The following is a 16,897-nucleotide window of genomic DNA, read 5'->3' as shown; positions in this document are numbered from 1 at the left end:
AGGGCTACTAATCAATATACAAATACTGACACCAGTAAAAGATAAAAATTCCATTTGGAATCGCATTTGAAAATTGATCAAACATATTCGTCAAGAGCTGAAACTTGAAACATAACAAGTCTTTTTCGTCTACAATGCAACACAAAAGGGATTTTAGCATTTCTATCAACTGGTCAAAAATTACAACACTTCAAACAGGGCTTCTCATAATTGTGTAAAGTGCATCAACATGAAAACAATAACTGACCAACTTTGAGGGATTCAAAACCTAATCAAATAGACTTGAAACGGCTCAAAATCTGAAACATAGGTTCTAGGGTATGGATATTAGACATTCTCAAAGTGGCAAGTCATGACACAGTTCGAGGTTAAAGATATTCAAATCCAAACACAGCCTCCTGTCGCTATTTGACACTAAGGTGAAAATGCAGATTTGATATTGGCTCAAAACGAGACTTTGCCAAATACCTCAGAATGATGATTTATCTTCATGGAACAGGTAGATGAGCTGAATGGAAGGTGTTAGAAACATTGAACACCTTTTAGGCCTCATACTGATAGCCGGGTACAATCTCATCAAAAGCATTTATGGGGCTTGTTTTCTCAAAAAATTTAAATGTGACTAAAAAATGAAGCATGCAATTTTTAGTCCCAATAGAATGCATCTATGAGAAATAGGATTTTTAAGCACAAAAAGTATGAATATGTATAAAGATATATGCTAGTGGATTTGTATAGTATATTGATGACAAAATGAAGAAGATTTATAGATGAAGATAAGAAAATCAGGGAGAATATGATAAAAAATATTTGCGATGTCAACACATATAATGAATTAGTCAATATAATGAAGGGTATTAAACTTTTATTAAGAAATAATAGAAGAGAAATTATTTTGATGGGAGGAAATTGTGAAGAGATCAAAAAGGAAACTTAGGAAGCTATCATTAGGTATAAGACATCTATTCCTAAGGTTACTAAATAGACTGTCAAGGAAATGGGAGAAATCCCTATGATAGTTGAATAGACTTCTTAAAAAAAAATAGAAGAAGAAGGTAAGGACACCAAGATGCAGATCTATCTTTGCATATCTCATTTAGGCCTAACACCATAGAAATTGGTGCCACAAAAGTAAAAGTGAAAATCATAGAGGATGCTCTCAAAGATCTTGGGACAAAAATTATTGGCAATATCATTGATTATACCAACTCTAATGAAGAAAATGAGAAAGGAAAAAATGAAGCTAAAGAAAGGAAAAGAAAAGAAGAAGAAAGGAGGAAAAAAGAAACTTATAAGAAACATAGAGAAGAGGAAAGAAAGAAGAAAGAAGAAGAATAGAAGAAAAGACAAAAAGAGGAAGAAAAGAAAAGAAAGGAAGAGGTAGAAAATAAGAAAAAAGAGGAGGAAGAAAAGAAGATGAGAGAAGAGGAGAAGAAGAGGAAGAAAGTAGAAGAAGAGGAAAAGAGAAGATAAGAGAAAAGGAAAGAAGAGGTAGAAAAGAAGAAAAGAGTAGAGAGAGAGAGAGAGAGAGAGAGAGAGAGAGAGAGAGAGAGAGAGAGAGAGAGAGAGAGAGAGAGAGAGAGAGAGAAGAAGAATACAAGAAAAAGAGAAAATAGGAAGAAGATAAGATAGAAGAAGAGAAGAATGTAAAGGAAAAGAATAAAGAAAGAAGAGAATGGAAAGTGTACCTAGCACTAGTCTTACCCTATAATTCTCGCAAGCTTAAATGGTGATGATCAATCAAAAGTGATATCATCACTTAGGAAAATTATCATATAAAAAAATAGGTAAAGAGTTTGTAGAAAACTCTCATGGAAGTAACTAGCGAGATACAAGGAGCACTAACCATGAATTCACTTGATTCAGACCTTAAAGATAGAGAAACAACTATGATTCAAGAATTTGATGATGAATTCACAAGTTTGTCAGAAGTTGCAATAGAACAAGCTCAGGCCAAGCATTATGTGTAGATATTCAACACTATTTTTTAGAACATCAAAAATCTTTTTTTCAATCTTGAAATGTGTATCAAGCCATTAAGAAAATGGGAGCTTGTAGGAAAAACCCTGCATGCAAAGTGTGCAATGTCTTTCATTTTCACAAAGGACATTAATGATGAACTTAGGACAAAGAATGTAGTAGTAAAACCACTAATAGATCAGGTATGTTAACCTGGTGTAACAATTGAATCAATTGAATCATAGGTTAGAAAAGAATGTCATGAAATAAGTCTATTGGAAGATGGGAAGACAAGGATTACAAAGAGGTTCTCATTTCTGAGTGAACACCTATCTATGGAATTAAGCATAGTTGAACATCAATTGAAGGACCATCTATCAGCCAAGACATCCTTTGATAGTTTTTGTTGACATCCTTTCAAGAATTTATACCTTACCTATCAACCTAATAGGAAGGTATTGAACTAAATTTTGACATTTAAATAAGTTTTGACACCTTTTTCTTTGATGTCAAAAGGGGAGAAGTATAAATGATTTTTTCATAAAGTATAATGAAAGGGTGAGAAGTAGTATTAGGAGGTATAAGGTAAATATGGTATTATGAAATAATCCACAAGTTTGCAATTTTGAAATTTTGTGAGGCCGGTTTTGAGAAAATTTTGTAACATTTTGGGAACTTAGCCAATCTTCCCATATGTTGCAATCAATGAAAAAGGGGAGATTTTTGGAAATATTACTATGTTAGTAAGTTTAAGGGTTGTCATTTATGGTAACATATAATTTTGGAATAGAAGGAAAAACTTACAACTCAAGAATCCATGAATACAGATAGAAAATTGTCTAAGTGTTAGACAGTTTTGATATTAATTTAGAGGCAACATCAATATTGTGAAGTATGTATTTTAAATTATTACTTACATAGTTAAGTGTAGGTAGACTATAGTTTCATGATGACATATGTAAGTGCACAGATCAGTATAGTCAGTACAAATGAAATTGTAGGTAAAACACAAGTAAAGGTAGAGAACTAGATAGAACAGAATGTATCAGAAAAGGGATAATAACTAGTTAATGAATTATTTTAATAAAAAATAATTACTTAATTATGTAGGGACAACATCCTAGATTTTTACCCTATGTTAGTATAACATGTGAAAGCATCAAGCCAAGTACAAAAGAGTTTTGTGAAAGAAAATAGTATAAGTAAATAGTCACTACTTGCGAAGTATTATGATATGATGTAATGTAAAATGCAAAGTATATTGTGTATATGTGAACTAATTATGTAATATGCAAACTTGTATGAGAGGTCTATGATGCAAATTTTGATGTAATTTTGGAGATATGGGAAGTATATCAGTCAACTATAAGAGGTTATTGTATTTATCCTATTTTGTTTAAGATATGATAGATAGTTGTGTAATTTCATATTTTGGTAGTGGGGTCTTCTTGCATACATATTTATTTTTAATACCAACTCCTAATAGGATTGAAGAAAATCCTAATGGGTTTAAGGCTTTGACCATGGTGTAGTCCTCTAACAAAGACCAAGACACTATATGTAATTCATCGACTCCTAACAAGATCAATATCCTTTATAGGATTCTGTTTTTAGTAGATGATTTTGTCGGTGCTATCCCCACTAGGGTTTCCCCTTGACCAAAATTTCCCTAGTTAGCAAAATATAGTTTCATGAGTTCTCTCTGTGTATGTATTTATTTATTATTCATCATTATTGACTTAATTTCATATACATGTTATAAAGTAATTAATAATATCTAGTTTTGGGAAAAAAAATTGTAGAGTACTGATTTCCCCCTCCCCCCCACCTCTCAGTACTATCTATTTCTAACAACATCCTCTAAAGTTTGTGAAGTGATTTGGCTAAGTGTAAAGAAAAACTTACCATATTTAGAATATACGATATATAATAAAATAGTCTAGGCATCATCATCATATGAAATATCCTTGAACTCTAAATATTTCCTAATGAGAGACCTTAAATTACTTATATAGTTTCACATAGTGATTCATTCACTTCACTAAGGGTGTACTTAATCCTAACATTATATATATTGGAGAGGAAATTAGCACTTACGTTTATATTTTTACAAAAATCCTAATCACTATTTATTCTACAAAAAAAAAATATAATGACATTGTTTTGTCAACTTTGATGATGAAATTATTGAAGCCACATAAATAAGACAATTCAATTTCACAATCTAAGATGCTATGACATTCACAATGTTGTTATTTTGAACTATTGAATCAACCACATTAGAAAATTATAGATTTTATTTTTCAACTCTAATGGGCCAACTCTTACCAACCCAACACATCATCCTTGAGGAAAATATATCCTTTTCTAGTTTGATCTTGTAGGTTGGTTTTTTATGAAAATCAACCTACCTAAAAGGAAAATGTAAATAGTTTCTCCTTTCTACACTTGATATAATTAATAAAAATATCCTGTTATAGATCAATTATAAATTAACTTTCATCTTTAGATCAATAAAATGATGGTTTTTAATTTTTATAAGTTAATCTCTTTATTTGACCATATATTCATAGATATCTACATCCCTATTTAAAATACAATCAATATTCTTGTAATCATTGTTTCTTCTAATTTCATTATTTAAAATGTTATCCCTAATGTTAAGGAAATTTTAATAGTATCAATACTGATATTGTATCTTTATAGGAATTCATATTCTATGTTAGATAATATTGCACCACATTATTACATTATCACACCCAATAATTATTAATTAACCCTTAAGTTTTCCTTGTCTTCAATATCTATCAAAAAAAATCTTTAGAATCATCTATACATTTATCTTATCTCTAAGAAAATTGATATCATAGGTTTTATGCATAATTATATGAAATATGTATACCCTTGTATGTATCCATTGTTCCTCACTATGCTCATTATCTCTTTAAAATGAATTTAAAAATTAACTATTATTATTAATCTATCATTAGACAATTCATTGTGATAAAAGATCTTCATAGACATCGATATTCACATGTATTAGATATTTACTTACATCATAATAAAATACTCATACACAATCATTTATCATATTTAACATCATCTTGGATCTATGTCCTAGCTAGCTACAATATAATATACAACCTTTACAGGAATACACCAACATGTATCTATATAGATGGTAACATTATTTTCTCCCAAAACCTTCCATACATACATAAAGTGATGAGAACATATTTTAATGAGCCATATATTGCCTTCAACTTTATTAAAATGCATAATGGTACCCCATGCCCTAACACTATCATAAAAGAAAAAAATTCATATTATGTCAAATTATATAGTCTTAACCCTAGTAGGAAGAAACGCTTCAGATATGAGATAATTTAACACTCCCAACCCCAATTTAGGGACTATGTTTTTTATATCTAGGAAATTGGAAAATTCTCGAAGGGAGGTGTTGGGATGGAGTAAAACTTACTTTGGAGATGTGTTTAAGAAAAAGATGGAAGTTGAGGAAAAACATTAAAAGATACAAGAGAAAATTGCAAGGGAGGATCGTTGATTAGCTACCAAAGAGGATTAATAGGATTGAAAAGGAAAATGGAGAGTGATTTCGAGAGGAGAAGAAGTTTTATGGAAGCAAAGGTCTCATGTTTAATTGTTGATGGAGGTGAACATGAACACTATGTTCTTCCATAGATTGGCCTATAACTACAAGAAGAGTAATATAAATATCAAGCTCTTGAATGGTAACATCATGGAACTCAATGATGAGGAATATATTGAGATTAAAGAAAATAAATACCTCAAGGAAATATATAACCCTACATAGACTCAAAAAAACCCTAATACTAAGGAAGTATTGCTCAATGTTATCAATCTACTGACTGATGACAGGATGAACCAAAATCTGAATAGAAAGGTCTCCAAAGTTTAAGTTAATAAGGTTACCTTTTCCATGGGTGAATATAAGGCACTAGGGCTAGATGGCTTTACTACCACCTTCTTTAAATAATTTTAGGAGATCATTAAGTAAGATTTATTCCTTGTAGCTAGTGATCTCACAAGCATAGGAAAAATTCTTAAACAGATAAATCAAAATTATATTGTTCTAGTTTTGTAGATGGAGGAACCTACTTGATTGGAGGACATTAAGCCAATTAGTTTGCATAATATCATGTACAAGATCTTATCCAAGATGGTGATTGACCATATAAAACCCCTCCCTGATAAGTTATGACTCCCACTCAAAATCATTTTGTCTTTGGTCGTTAGATCCTTGATGCTATAACCACTAATGATGTCTTGCATTCTATGGAGAAAATTAAGAATCTAGGTATGAAATTGAATTTGGATATATCAAAAGCTTGTGATAGATTTAGAAGAGGGATTCTTGTACAAGCCTGGTTGAAACTTAGCTTTGGAGAATATATAATTAGGCTTATTGAGGTGGTTATCTACTCAGTCCAATGTCTACTTTTCATTGATGGATCTTCAAGCTAGTACATGGCTTTTCCAAGGAGATCACATGCCTCCATACTTATTTATCTTGGTGGATGATGTTTTGAGAAGGAACCTTCGAGTTATGCTTTTTGAAGGGAAAATTATGGGAGATAAACCTACTACTTCTTTCGTTAGAGGTTCTATAGTAGTTTTTTGATGACACCTTCCTATGTGGAATGTCATCTAAAGAAAAGTAAAATCTTGGAAGAAAATTTTTAACCATGATAGGGAGGTTTCTGAGGTAAGCACATAAATTATCAGAAGAGTAAGTTGTACCTCTTCAACACAAAGATTTATCTTCAACAACTCATAACTGTGAAACTTAACTATCAAGGGAATTCTCTTCTAGGAATGTTTCTTGGTCAACCCCTTAATGATAAAGAGTTCAAACCTTAGTTTTGGAATGTTGTTGTGGAAATAATGTAGAAGAAATAGGAAGATTGGAAATTATGTAAGGTTCTTAGTAATGGTAATAAACCCCAACTTAGTGATGCCTCTTTGCAAGGGATGCAATTCTATTTTCTATACATGTTTAATATTTTAGGCTACTTCAAAGAAATCTTGGAAAGAATTCATAGAAAATTCTTATGGTTGAGCAATGAGGACAAAATAGAGTTGAGTTTAATTAATTGGGATAAGGTCTACAATACCAAAACCCATGGGGGTCTAAACCTATGAAAAATAGGAGAACTAAATACATATCTTATAACTAATATTGGTTGGAAATTATATCATGACACTACTAGATGGTGCAGAATTATGAAAAAAAAAATTTGTCCGGTGGGAAGTTAGATTAGTGTGTGTATGTTGTTGACCTCCCAAGTGGGTCAAAAATATGGAAAAACATAATTAAATGTAGAAATTGCTTAAGAGTAGGGGTAAGATGGCACATTTAGGATGCAAATATGCTTATATTATGGGAAGATTAGTAGGTTGGTGATTCCCCACTTATTTGTACCAAATTCTCCCTCTTCAAGGATACAAGTTGTTAGAATTCTTTAGAATAACTAAGAGGGGGGTGAATCAGTTATCCAAGGTCCAATAATGTCCAATTCAAACTTTCTAATAAAATAGGAGTGAATCAAAAGTACGATCATTTTACTTTCTTATCATGCATGCAATTAAACATTAAACAATCATGAAAAGTAAGCATGCATCACACCATAACACTAAGGATTTTGATGACCTAGAAACCCTCCAGGAATAAGAAGGTAAAATTTGGGTGGGGATGATACCCACAAAATAACTGCGCAATTGATTTCACCCACTTCTGATGGTTTTCCTTGTTAAAGGTCTACCCTGTTAAAGGCTTTACACACTATCAGATGTGACCCTATTAAAGTATTTAAGAACATTCAACTTAGAATGTCACCATGTTAAAGGATTTACATAGAGCCGTTAGGATCACCCAAGTACATGGGATTTATAGTCACATTCTCAAAAGAACCTTTTATCCCTCTCTAAGGATCTCCTATCCTCCTCTTGAGGATCTCTTATCCTTCTCCTGGGGATCTTCTATCCTTTTCCTAAGGCTTATCCACCTAGCTATTAAGCTAACCTAGCAATGTAGGATTTCAATATCTAATACAATGGTAAGAGAGTATTAGAAGGGTTTTGACCTAATAAAGATTGCAACCCTAACCTTGCAAATTTTAGATCACTCTTTAGTTCCTTTCTTTGCTTGGCTTTCCTCCCTTGCAGTGCTAACAACTTGTTCACCCTTCAAGATCTATCTCCTTAAGTTCTTCCACTCATTATGCCAATGCACTCCATGATCACTTGATCAACTCAGAGACTTGATGCTCTGTTCTTACTCCTCTTGGCTTCTTTGCACAACCACACTTATGACCAACTCCCTCTCATACATGTGCACTTGATCTTTGACCTATAACTCCTTATATAGAAGTTATGTTCTTCATTTCCTACTCAAATCTTTGATCTGATCTTGAGAAAATGGTATTTTTTTCCCTCCAAATTATTTCTTCTAGAAACTTCATGATAAGTCTACCAAGATTCACCTTGAATTGGTTTGCATGGTTTACATAAAATTCTATGACATCTACTCATCATCCTTATCATCCAAATAATTCAAAAAATTTGATGTAACAACCTTATCATCACTGATAAGGAAAATCTTTGACTTTAACAAATAATGCAATAACTCAACATCATTGGTTTACTAATGCTCAACTCCTTCTATGTTACTCGGCACTTGAATATCACTCAGCTCCTGTGTCATGCTCGGTACCCAAAGTCAGTCAGCACTTCATCTTCACTTGACACCTAAAGGCTACTCAGCACCTAAAGGTCACTTGGCACCTGAAGGCTACTCGGCACCTGAAGATTGCTCAGCACTTGATCTTCACTCGACACCTGAAGGCTACTCGGCACCTAAAGATCACTTGGCACAAACTAAAGTTGAACTTTCTCGGCTTCAACTAAGAATTTTATTGGCTCTAACTAGCTTGCTTGGCTCTCTCCAATGAACTTAGTTAGCCTTTACAAATGACTTAATTAAACCTTACATCTTTGATGTGTCTTAGTGTGTCCATCCTCTTAGAGTATGTCATCAATACACTATTTCATCAATGGCTTAGCTAATCCGTATACTTCATTAGAACATCATAACTTTAACCTTTCTCTAGGTACTCTAGTTACATCATATTGATTGTCACCTCCTTGACAATCACTTATGCAAGTATCATCCCTGCAAGTAGCAAGATTGACATCAATGACAAAACAATGATTGAAAACATTCTTTACCAGTTCCATTATTCTTCATTCATGATCATTTCAATCATTTCCAACAATCTCCCTCTTTGGAATTGATGGCAAACCAAACTGATCAATTGATCAACTTACTTACCACCAAAATTACATACGTTGTCTGCTTGGTATATAACTCCTTCTTTTGCTGATACAAACTGATACAAAATGAATCCTTTGTTCTGCTTCTCCCTTTGGACTGCTGCATCCTTACTTTTTATTTTTGATCCTTCATAGTTTCTTGTTTATTCTTATCTCTTCTAAATCTCCTTCTTTCATCTCTCCTTTCATACATATACATATCCCTTTTACCTTTCTTTGATTAGTTTCTCATGTATCTCCCTCTTTGACATAAATGCCAAAGATGTAGCATCTTCAACATGCTAAATATGAGCTTTGCATCTTCATGTTTTCTCCTTCTATAACCATGCTTGTGACTGATCTAGAATTCTTGTTCCTATTCTCATCCTCTGTATCATTCTTCATATATTTCAATGATCTACTACTGTTGATGTAGAGCAACTTCTATGTTTCTTTAGACTACTTGAGTTAGGGGCATTAACCCCAACTTGCCTCTAAGATATTCATAAGTATCCTTGGGAAATGGTTTGGTGAAGATATCTACAGTTTGTTCCTTTATGTGAATGTACTCCATCTTCACTTGTTTGTCTTCCACCAATTCTCTACCATAGTGATACTTGATTGCAATATGCCTGGTTTTTGCATGCACTACTAGATTCTTGGATATGTTTAAAGCACTTGTATTATCACAATACAGTATTACAGGTTTGGTTACCTCTTCTTTCATTCCTTTCAATAGATGTTTGAGCCACACAATGTTTGTGCAATTGACTGGTACTACCACATATTCTACTTCTATAGCAGAATGAGATGTGCATGTTTGTTTCTTGCTAGTCCAAGTAACTAGCCTTTTACCTAAGAATAATGCTCCTCCACTTGTGCTTTTCTTGTCATCAATGTTGCCTCCCCAATCTTCATCTATGTATGCATTGAGCTCAAACTTCTCATTCTTTTGGTAATATAGGCCAAAACCACCAATTCCTTTGAGATACCTCGTTATCCTCTTTACTTCCATGAGATGATTTTCTCTAGGATTAGCAAAGAATCTAGCCACTATTCCAACTGCTAGTGCTATGTCTGGTCTACTATGTACAACATATTATAGTTTTCTAATCATGGATATGTACATTGTGTGATTGACTTCAGTGGATTCATCATTTTTAGATAGCTTAGATCCTATTGCCATTGGTGTGCTAACTGGTTTGGAGTCTTCCAATCCAAATGTTTTAAGTATCTCTTTGATGTACTTTGATTGTGTCACAAATATACCATATTTTAGTTGATGTACTTGCAATCCAAAAAAGAACTTGATTTCTCCAAACATAGACATCTCAAACTCATGTTTCATTTTGTCAGCAAAACTTTTGCAAAGTACTTTCTTTCCTCCAAAAACTATGTCATCCACAAAGATTTTAGAAACAAGAATATCCTTACCTTCTTCTAATTTGATGTAGATGTTGCTATTATCATTAGTTCTTTCAAATCCTATTTGCACTAGATACTTGTGAAGTCTCTCATACCAAGCTCTAGGGCCTTACTTTAATCCATATAGAGCCTTATGCAATTTACATACCTTTTTTTGGCTATTTTCATCAACATATCCTTCTTGTTGCTCTATGTAGACTTCCTCATCAAGTATACCATTCAAAAATGTGAACTTAACATCCATTTGATAGACTTTAGATCCTTTGAAGGCTGCATATGCCAATAAATTCCTTACTCCTTCCATTCTGGTAATCCTTGTGATTTCACCATTCTCATCTAACTTGTTTCTAAACACCCACTTGGTTCCAATTACATTCTTATCAACTAGTCTTGAACTAAGGTCCATGTTTGCTTTTCTCAATTTGTTCTATTTCTTCTTTCATAGTATTATACCAGTCATTATCTTTTATAGCTTCACTTACTATTTTTGGTTCCATTTTGCTGAGCAGACATGTTTCACTTCTAATTCTATTCCTTTTCATTGGTCTTGCCTCTTTGTTTCCAATAATTTGATCTACAAGATGATTTCTTCTTACATACTTTGCCAATACTAGTTCTTTCCTTGTTTTTATTATGTCTCTTTCAAAATCTAAACCCTCATGCATATTTTCATCAATTATTTGTTCATTTTCTTCATTTTGGCTATACTCAGAATCTGAATGAACATTTTCTATATTATGTAGCTCAGCTTCTGAATGTGTCTGCTACTTAGCATTCACTGTCTACGACTCGACAGATGCTAGATTTTGGTGCTGATTGTCATTCTGAGTTGCAACTTTACCATTATTAGCTATACCTTCATAAAAATATAGAAAGGTCTTGTATTCTTCTACTTTCTTGGTGTAATCAACACTTTCAACTTTTGCAAGCTCATCAAATTTCACATTTGTGCTTTCTACTACTTTGTTAGTGTTAACATTCAAGCAGTTATAAGCTTTTCTTCTAGTAGAATAACCAAGAAATGTGTTGTCCTCACTCTTTGCATCAAACTTTCCATTTATAGACTCTTTATATATATAGAATTTGCATCCAAATATTTTGAAACATTTTACATTAGGAGAATGCCCATACCATAATTCAAAAGGTGTTGCATTAGTACCTTTCTTGACTTGAACTCTATTGAGTGTGTAGACTATAATACTTACAGCTTCTCTCCAGTACTTGAGTGCAACATTATTCTCCATCATTAAGGTCTTGGCATATTCAATAAATAATCTATTCCTTCTTTCTACTATACCATTCAGAGGTGGAGTCCTGGGTGCTGATGTTTTCCTTTTGATTCCTCTTTCATTGCAGAACTCTTCAAATTTTCTTGATGTGAATTCACCTCCTCTATTAGATCTGAGAAATTTTAGGCTCTTCCCAATCTCTTTCTCAACTCTAGCCAAGAACCATTTGAAAATTTAAAATGCATCTAATTTTAGTTTCAGGAAAATGACTGTCATCATCCTTGAATAGTCATCTACAAATAGCATTACATGTATATGTCACCTTTGTAGCTTTGTACTTCAATAGGACCACACAAATCAGTATGAACTACCTTTAATACTTCATTAGAAGTATAAGTCTTTCTTTTGAAAGTTAACTTGGTCATCTTCCCTAGTTGGCATTGTTTGCACATGGTGTTATCAGGGTTTTTCAACTTTGGTAGACCTTTGCCTTTCTTCATTTTGCTGATGCTTATCAAATTGTAAAAAATTACATGACATGGCCTCTTGTGCCATAACCATACATCATCAGTTTGAACAATGAGACAAGAAGAATCTTTCATGTCTAGGTAGAACAAATTACTCCTATTCTGATCACCTTTTCCTATTAGACTTCTTTGAGAATCATAGATCTTGGCAATTCCATTTCCAAATTCAACCTTGTATCCTATGTTGCCTAACTGTGATTAACAAGTTATAATTTAGGCCTTCAACATAGTACGAATTATCACACATTATCTTTTCAGTAAGCTTGATACTACCTTTCCCTTTGATCTGACATGGTGCATTGTTACCAAATCTAACACTATTTCCTTCATATTGAGTAAAGGAAATGAACTTACTTTTATCTCCAGTCATGTGATGAGAGCATCTGCTATCTATGATCCATTTTTCATTCTTGTTCATGTAGGTTACTAGGATAGTTGCTTCATCTTCATCAGTTTCACCTTTCATAGCCACATAGACTACTTCATCATCATTCTCGTCAAAGTCCTTTTTAACAATGTAGCATCTTTTGCCTTTACCTTTGTATTCCTTGTTGTCCTCCTTTTTGTTCTTGAAGTTTCTTGCATCCTTGTAATTTTTCTTTTGTGTGCATCTAGCTACAATGTGACCAGCTTCATTATAATTGAAACAAATGATTAGCAGCTTACCTTTGAATTTACCTCTTCCTCTGCGAAATCTTCTTGCTAGTAATGTCTCCAATTGGTCCACATCATCTTCATCAGTTCAACTGTCACTAGATACATACTTTCCTTTTCCACTCTTTTTCTTTGTTTGCACCTCCTCGTTGTCTTTTCTTGTCATCCTGGTTTTGAATGTAGATTCAAAGTTTTATGGCTTGTAGTTGTCAAAGTTTGATAGCTCAAAAGTAGTGAGTCTTCCAATTATTCCTTGAAATGACAATGTGTTGCCTGGTACACACCTTAGCTTTTGGATGGCTAATACTCTTATAGCATAGATAGGAAAAAAAGTTCTCAAGTATTTTCTACATATTGTTTCTTCTACTAACTGTCCTCCTAGGCTTCCTATGGCACTTACTACATCCTTCATCCTTGCACAATATTGAGCAGCATTCTCTCCTTCTTCCATTTTCATGTCATCAAACTTTCCTTTTAGGCTCTTTCTTTTGGCTCTCTTGACATTGTCATCTCCTCCATAGGTTCTTGATAATGTTTCCCACATTTGATGTGTAGTACCACATTCTTTGATGTCATCATACTTAGCATAGCTTAGTGTTGAAGCAATATCTAACATCGCTTGATTGTGCTCCTTCTTCTTGCTCATATCATCTATAGTGAGGGGTCCTGCAAGGTCTACATGATCAACGATGATTGACGTTTGTGCATAGTAACCTATTGATCTAAGGTGTAGCTTTATCAAACTTTGCCATACAACAAAGTTGTCCTTGTTTACCTTGGGAACTTCTCACTTGGACATCTTGATCTTCCTATTGCTAGTACCTTGAAACAAATTAGTAGTGGGCTCTAATACCAATTGTTAAAATTCTTTAGAATAACTGAGATGGGGGGTGAATCAGTTATCCAAGGTCCAATAATGTCCAATTCAAACTTTCTAATAAAATAGAAGTCAATCAAAAGTACTATCCTTTTACTTTCTTATCATGCATGCAATTAAACATTAAACAATCATGAAAAGTAAACATGCATCACACCATAACACTAAGGATTTTGATGACCCAAAAAACCTCTAGGAATAAGAAGGCAAAACTAGGGTGGGGATGATACCCACAAAATAATTGCACAATTGATTTCAACCACTTCTAATGGTTTTCCCTATTAAAGGCTTTACACACTGTCAGATGTGACACTGTTAAAGGATTTAGACCATTCAACTTAGAATGTCACCATATTAAAGGATTTACATAGAGCTGTTAGGCTCACATAAGTCCATGGGATTTATAGTCACCTTCTCAAAAGAATATTTTATCCCTCTCTAAGGATCTCCTATCCCCCTCCTGAGGATCTCCTATCCTTCTCCTAAGGATCTCTTATCATTCTCTTAGGGATCTTTTATCCTTTTCCTAAGACTTATCCACCTAGTTGTTAAGTTAACCTAGCAATGTAGGATTCCAATATCTAATAGAATGGTAAGAGAGTATTAGAAGGGTTTTGACTTGATAAAGATTGCAACCCTAACCTTGCAGATTTTAGATCACTCTTTAGTTCCTTTCTTTTCTTGGCTTTCCTCCCTTACAATGATGACATATTGTTCACCCTTCAAGATTTTTCTCCTTGAGTTCTTCCACTCATTATGCCAATGCACTCCATGATCACTTGATCAACTTAGAGCCTTGATGCTCTATTCTTACTCCTCTTGGTTTCTTCACATGACCACACTTATGACCAACTCCCTCTCATACATGCACACTTGATCTCTGACCCGTAACTCCTTATATAGAAGTTATTTTCTACATTTCCTGCTCAAATTATATATCTAATCTTGAAAAAATAGTATTGTTTTCCCTCCAAATTGTTTCTTCTAGAAACTTAATGATAAGTCCACCAGCATTTTCCTTGAATTGGTTTGCATGGTTTACATAAAATTCTGTTATGTCTACTCATCATCCTTATCATCCAACTAATTGACAAAATTTGATGTAACAACCTTATCGTCACTAATCTAGTGAATCTTTGACTTTAACAAATAATGCAGCAACTCGGCATCATTGGTTCACTGATGGTCGGCTCCTTTTGTGTTACTTGACACCTAAATATCACTTGGCTCCTATATCATGCTTGACACCTAAAGTCACTAGATAGTTGATCTTCACTTGAAACCTAAAGGCTGCTCGACACCTAAAGATCACTTGGCACTTGATCTTCACTCGGCACCTGAAGGCTACTCGGCACCTGAAGATTACTTGGCACTTGATCTTCACTAGGCACCTGAAGATCACTCGGCACACACTAAATTTGAACTTTCTTGGCTTCAACTAGGAATCTTCTCAGCTCTCTCCAATGAACTTAGTTAGGCTTTACAAATCACTTAGTTAAACCTTACATCTTTGATGTGTCTTAGTGTGTCCAACCTCTTAAAGTATGTCATCAATACACTATTTCATCAATGGCTTAGCAAATCCTAATACTTCATTGTAACATCATAACTTCAACCTTTCATAACTTCAACCTTTCTCTAGGTACTCTAGTTACATCTTATTTATTGTCACCTCCTTGACAATCAACCAATTGATAGTATTTGGATCACTTAATAAATTGTCATTCCTGCAAGTAGAAAGTTTGAAATCAATGATAAAAAAATGATTGAAAACATTCTTTACCAGTTCCATTATTCTTCATTCATGATCATTTCAATCATTTCCAACACAAGTGTTGTAAACTATGGTCCTAGGGTGGTTAATGTTTTTTTGAATAGTAAGTGGAGAAGCCTAGATCTTGGTAAATTAAATCCAATGGAGAAAGATAAACATGAAGAGATGGATATTGTCTTGAGATAAGGATAAAGAAAAATTATTTTAGGATGTAAATTATTGGATAAGGTTTAGTTTAAAATTTTCCTAGTACACTATCATTGGCTTAGTGAGTTTTCAGAAAGTTGGAAGTATGTTGGAAGTCTTATTTCCTCCCTAAAGTCAACTTCTATTTGTGGTTAGTTATGTATAAAAATATTTTCATGAGAGAAAACCTTTATATAATTAGGTTTCAAATTGTTAACAGGTGTGTTCTTAGCAATCGTGAGGAAGAAAATATCCCTCACTAGCTAATTCACTGTTCTTATTCTTCTGTTATCTGGTTCAATATCATTAGTAGATGGGAGATCTCATGGGTTTGTAATACTAAAAGCTACCAATTTATTGTCAATTGGAAGTGCCCATCCAACCTAACTTTCATTAGACTTATATGGGAAGCCATTCCCCTATATATCTATTTGAACATCTGGGAAGAACATAATAATCACATTTTTATAGAGAATTTCTCCCCAATGTAGGTTGTTACACACAAAAATATGGAAAATTTAAAGAAATGCATTCTAAACTAGAAATGGAAATCAACCATATTCCTCTAAAACAACTTGGTAATAAATGAGCAAAGGTTTGGAATATTTTACTCTTGGTCGATAAAGTGGACAATATTAAGGCTCTAAAAAGGAAAGGTATAAAATGGAAACCAATCCCTATAAATTTGTGGAAGTTTAATTTTGATTGATTGCAAAGAAATGGTTATTTGGTTGTAGGGGGTGTTCTAAGGGATGGTCACGACAACTATGTCATGGACTACATTGAGAACTATGGTAAATTGTTGAACAACATGGTAGAGGTAATGGAAGTTTTGTGGGGATCAGAATCTACTATTCAGATGGGTGTTCCCAAGATGATAATTGAGGGAGGTTTTTATTTTGATGTAGGTAAT

Source organism: Cupressus sempervirens, chromosome 10, assembly GCF_028749045.1.
Source record: "Cupressus sempervirens isolate cs-2001-9-10 chromosome 10, ASM2874904v1, whole genome shotgun sequence".
In the NCBI taxonomy this organism is placed as follows: domain Eukaryota; kingdom Viridiplantae; phylum Streptophyta; class Pinopsida; order Cupressales; family Cupressaceae; genus Cupressus; species Cupressus sempervirens.
This window is presented reverse-complemented; position numbering follows the sequence as displayed.